General features: G+C 39.7%; 1 protein-coding gene across 4 annotated transcripts in view; it reads right to left on the bottom strand.

Annotated features, from left to right (window-relative positions):
• Positions 1 to 6000, bottom strand: part of LOC103473386 (disabled homolog 2-interacting protein) — a 183964-nt gene that overhangs the window by 155225 nt on the left and 22739 nt on the right. The window lies entirely within an intron of this gene.

Below are 6000 nucleotides of genomic sequence, written 5' to 3'. Positions count from 1 at the left end.
CCCCCTACTACCCACCGCCGCCGCCGCCTTCAGAGACAAACCCTCCTGTCCGCCCTCCAACGCCACCCTCCAACCCACCACGCCTCACGCAAAGAYCCCTGAACCAACCACTCCCCCCTCCAAACCGTTTTGGACGCACCGAGTCAGTAAGTTCATCCATTAYACATTCTCAAGCTCCCATTTCCCAGCACCTGAACTCACCACACCCCCTTTGTCTTCTCAGTACCCCGAGTCAGCCGAGCAGTTCCCGGACCAGCTTCACTTTCTGTTGCATCTGTAAAATAAACCTTTCAATTTTTTCACACTCCGTCTCATGGTGTTCTTGCATGTGGGTGAGATCCATCAAACCCATCATGACACCATCTGCTTCTTAGGTTCTTTTATTCTCTTAAAGTGACCATAACATTTTCATTTAGACCACTCAACTTTGATATTAGAAAACTTTACTCATCCCAGCAGCTTGTAAATGCCTTTTAACTTTAACATGTCTCATGTCGGCAAATGTCCTGCATTGGAAAAAAAAAAAAAGCATGTCATTCCAACTTTAAGTTCCATAAAGCCTTCAAACTCCTCATCAGTGTACACTTTATCAATGATTACATCATTGTCACTCATTTCAGTCAGAAAGACATGAAAACCGCTCCTCACAGATCAAATCAAATAAAATTAGGACTCAGACAGTTAATGCATTGCTTTTTGGTGGATCTGTGATGTGGCTGTGCCGGTTGCTGGGAAACTAAAACAAAGTCTGATTTTCTTTTTCTTTTTTTAAATGTCATGCATGAGTTCTTGCACAGGAACTGAACAGCTATCAAAGCAAAACCCCAATACTATTTCTGATGAAGATGATGGAAGAACAAAGGGAACACGAGATGCTCATCTGGTTGCTAACGTAGCGCCGCCGTAGCCTCGGGGTTCTCATGACCATCACAGCCTTCTGAGCCTCTGCGTGCTCATCTCTCAGCGGTCAGCGCAAACAGATATTTTCAATTCTGCGTGCATAATTCCTTGCGACCACAGCCACAGACATATCCACCCAATTAAACTGAAAAAGATTAAAGTACTTGATGGCAAAATGGTGATCTGATAAACATGCTGATGTTTTTGTTTTTTTTCCCCCTGCTACAGCGTAAGGATTAAAACTAATAGTGAAAATCTGGAAACTCGGCTTTCAGCACTAAATTCGTAACAGAAGCTGTGAAGTGTCGTGTCCATATTTTTTTAAGTAAAGCGATTACGTGCCGGACTCAAAATTCTTCTTGATGAAATTAAACCCAACTACGGTTATTGAATCAGTAAGGGATGTTTTTTATGAACCGCTGCCGCCGATTGTAGAAAGACTGCAGAAAGATGCATCCCTCTGAAAGACGTCCTTGAAGATAAAAAGCCGTAATTAGAGCTGTATTTGGATTCAACTGCAAAGTTATCACATGAACTCTATAAATAAAAAACAGCAACAAAAAGAAATTATAGCGATCACTTTTCCCTCCTTTTTTCCTTTTACATCATGAAAATTGCCACCAGCTTTCAGATGGTATTGATTTAAAGCATTTTGCATATCACACAGAGAGCTGCTGCTCGTGGAGAATATATTACCGTTTCCCCTGGCTGGAATTTACATAAAAATACACAATCATAAGCAGATTTTCCAGTAAGCAATATTTTGTATGCTGTGGGCAAACCTGATCATCTCAGTAGCGTTACTTTAAGAGTAAATCTTCCTTTGACAACAGATGCACGAACTCTGCCGTTTGACTTGTGCAATAAGTGAAATGTGTGCAACTTAGTGTCTCACTTTAAGGCTTTCTCTCTAACCTTTTAGGGCAAGCCAAGAAAATGAAGTGAAAAATGAGGTATATACACAAACAAGCATGCTCATCCTATAGTTTGAGGCACATGAACGCAATTGCAATTGGAAAGAGACTAAACATCACATTTTCATTTAAAAAACATCTGTGCAGGCCGTTGCCCTCACATATACAGAGAGAGAGAGAGAATTGGCTCTTTTTAACTGGGATGAACTGCCCATAAAGCCTGGTGTAAAATAGATTACAACTTCTACACTGACAGCCTGGTTCCTAAATATATGCTGAGCGTGCCACCCAAAAGTTTTACCACATGACAACCAAGAAGAAATCCTTCATCCTGAAAACTGAGTATCCTTTGTGACAAAGCCCTGCAGCAGTCTGAAGCACAAGACCAAAGTTTCACTTTGACGATATCTGGGAGTTTTTTTTAAAGTGTAGTGAGAAACACTTCAAACAAGAAACAGAAAAAAGAAATAAAAAAAAGGAGAAAGGCCCCCTTGTCTCCAATAAAAGTGCTTCAACTATCCCAGCTGGTTTACTTCTCCAGCTGAATAGAATCTCGGACAAGTTAAAATACACAGTCAGACTAAATATGTCCACCTGTCTTCTGCTTTGCTACTTCAGCAAGCCCTCCACCTTTCTCATCTAGGACAAAACACACACACACACACAGGCAGACCTATTTACATGTCAATGAGGGCCACGGTGTGGAACCTTTTTTTCCTCTCCTCCTTGTTCCTTTTTTCTTTCTGAAACATCCTCACATCTCTGCAGGTGTCTGTGAGGTGTTTTCACTTTGATTCCAAACAAAAGGAGTTCTGCTCGTTAAAAAAAACAAAAGAAAGAAAGAAAAGAAATGTGTTGTGAGGTTTTCAGCATATCCTGCAGAAAAAAGGTTTGGTACCAGAGCTCCCTTTGTAGACTATTCTGATAATTATGGATACAGTAGCTGGTGTTACAAATGTATCCGAATCAGTCTGGGATGTTTTTTTGACTGCATGTTGGAAAAAAAATAACAACAACTACTTTTTCTTATATTGTAAATATATTACACAAAAGTGAAAATCTTTGAGGAAGTACATTGAAGAAGTGTTCATACCCCTTTATGAAACATTTGCTATCAATACATATTTGTCTCTACCAGCGTTGTAAACATAGAGATTATGAAATTGGATGTACTGGAATAAATATTCAATAAAAAATTTTTTTTTAAAAACTACTACATTGATCCCAAAGGGAAATTAAATAAATTCAATCATGATTAGAAATCTTCAAGTTTTGCAGTCAATATGATTTTTAGATCAACTTAGACCTGGATTTTTACAATTTTTCCCCCCTGCCTGCTACAGGAAAGAACCCACAAAGCATGATGCCCCACCGTTGTGTTGCATTTTGGCTAACTGTGTCAGTTCGGTGTTGCGAGGACGACGACACGACATTCTCCAGTTTTTTAGTGTTGTAGATGACTTTGCTCAAATCTCTGGCTTGCTCACCCACTTAAATAAAATGTATGTTGTACCTTGATGTAAAAAAGAAAAAAAAAAAAACAATCAGTCCTTCGGGCTTTAAAAAGTGCTGAAAAACTACAATGATGCTAAAAACACAAGCTAAAAAGATGTATAATTTTCTCAACATTAACAGTTATTAATGTTGAGTTAACATTAACAACTGTTAATGTTAATGTTAACTCAACATTAACAGTTGAGTTAATGTCAACTCAACTGTTAATGTTGAGTTGACATTAACAGCGCTGACTGTTAATGTCAACTCAACATTTGGAAGCGTAGCCAACACGGACTGAAAGGTTGCGCATCGTTCACAACCTTTTCTGTTTGAAATTCAACCGGAGAAATCCACTTCAATAGAAGAAAGCTCAGACGGAGCAGTGAAGGAAGATGAGAATCAAGCGGAACTGCATTGGATGGCAATGGCCCGGTCTAATCCTCAGGTCGTCCATCTGGATGCTCATCGATTGTAAATCAACATTTCCAAAAAGGTTTCCAAATTACTACACTGGCAATGATTGATTGGTATACGAAGCATTTTAAGTCCCTAAATAAGTCTTAATTGTTGGATATAAACCATCAACACCCTTCAATATATCAACTTCGGGACTTCGTGTTCCTGCAAAGTAAGCCGAATGTAAGGGGAGGTAGCATTTAGTTTTTAGGTTCCTCAGCTTTAACTAGCTCCATAAAACCTGGATGTGCAGAAGCTTTTTGCCACCGTTTTAAGTCGGCCATATATATGAAATTTTTTATTTTTATTTTTTTATCAGTTTTCATTATCAGTACCACATTATTTTATAAAAATTTGCATTTTTATAAAATACTCCATGTTGCTTGCCTTACGTATTAACGAGGGAATTTTAAGAAACCTCCCCCCCTGCATTCCCTATCAACATCAATCTGCATTCAGCAAATACTGCAGCTCACAGGATCTGACAAGAAGGAGAAGAGCCTTGACGGTAGATCGGAGGACTGAAGTCCAGACATGTTACCCACCCGATTTGACCAATGCAAAAATGGAAAAACACTTTACGGTATCGATTCTCTGTGTTTTTAAAAAGCAGAGACCGTAAACATGCTGCCCACTAATACAAGTTACCAGAATCAAACTCTAACTCATGTTAATCTATGTTCTGTAGTACTTTGAGAAAACTTCTGAATTAGCTTGGTAATGCAGTTTTGTTTAAGTACTATTAAGTGACAACCTTTTTGTCACTTAATAGTGACAAATAGAAGTGCCCGGCATCAGCACAATCTTCTGACAGAAGCAGGAAATGGATGCAGTCACAGTTCGTTGCTAAAACAGTCAGCAAAATTCATCTACTTTGCATGGAGGGTGGGGGGTGGAATGTGCAAGGCGATACGTAATACAAGACAACAAAATGCACACGGAAAGATAAATCCAGGATTGTTTGTTGCGAACAGCAGCAGAGGTGCGAGAATGTGTGTGAGAGAGAGCGAAATTTGATACGTTTGAGGAACGGTGAACCTGGAGGACGTGATCGAACGATATCAAATTATGGCCGACCCATCTCCGTTTAGATTACCTTGTTAAAGTATTGATGGCCCGTTGACTTTTTTTTTGTTTTTTCTCATTTTATTTTTTTAATGCAAAAATTTAAAAAACTAATTTAATTGTAAAATGAAAGGAAATTCAAATCGTTTTGAAAATTTTTGTTTTAGTTCCCAGACATATTTGGGTATACAACCCACAGCTCCAAACTTAACTTTCTAGAGACAGAAGCAATCGCTCAATCTTTTCTTTCTTCAGACCAATTCAAGCTCAGAGCGGATGGAAAGTGTTTTTTTTCTGCATCCTAACTGGACTTAGTCTCGATTTTTAACAAGATCACTCTGACGTAACTCTGACGATCATTTCCACCGGCTGTATGATTAGAATCATTGTCCCGTTTACTTTTCCGAGATTGCTGCAAGTTGTCCATCCACATTCCGACTGTCCCGGATGAAGTACGCCATTCCCGCAGCATGATGCAGCCACCACCACATTCTCCCTTGCCCAGCTTTTCAGTTTCTTTGTGCAGGTCTATTACATTAAACCCAAAATCCCATGTCCAAATGATAGGAATTAGACGCGTGTCATTTTCTTTCATTGATGATTGATGCACACAGGTGTGGAAAAGTGGGTTCTTCCTTATCTGACTTTGACTGTTTGGAGAAATCTCTTATCTCGAAGGACGGATAAAACCCCGTTATTCTGCAGCCATCCCACCTCCCTCTTTTCTCTGGGACTTCTTCTCTGTCATGGCAGACGGCCCAGCACATAAAACAATGTGGCTTAGACGCTGGCAGAGAGAGACTATGGCCTCCTGGAAATATGCTCTCTGTTGACTCATTCTCTAAACCGCATTCTTCATCAGCAGCACAGCAGTCCTTCCTGTCGGCCATGGAGGCAAAACATCTTTTCTGGCCCAAGTTAATAAGTGTCTCTTTTATCCTTCTTCTTCTTCTTTTTTTTTTTCCAGCATTTTAACTATCAAGTTTAGGCGCTAACACTCAGAGCAGTGGAAGACGAGAAGGGAGAAAGAGTGACCGGCTAACAGTGGAGTCCAGATCCCTCTGGATTTATTTGTGTACATAACTCTCTCTCTCTCTTGCTCTGTGTGTCTTTCTATCTCCCCTCCCAACTTCATCCAAATCCCACTTTTCATTCTTTTGTGCTGCTC

This window comes from Poecilia reticulata, linkage group LG12 (assembly GCF_000633615.1).
Source record: "Poecilia reticulata strain Guanapo linkage group LG12, Guppy_female_1.0+MT, whole genome shotgun sequence".
Classification (NCBI taxonomy): domain Eukaryota; kingdom Metazoa; phylum Chordata; class Actinopteri; order Cyprinodontiformes; family Poeciliidae; genus Poecilia; species Poecilia reticulata.
The sequence above is the reverse complement of the archived record's forward strand: the minus strand, read 5'-3'. Positions and strand labels throughout refer to the sequence as shown.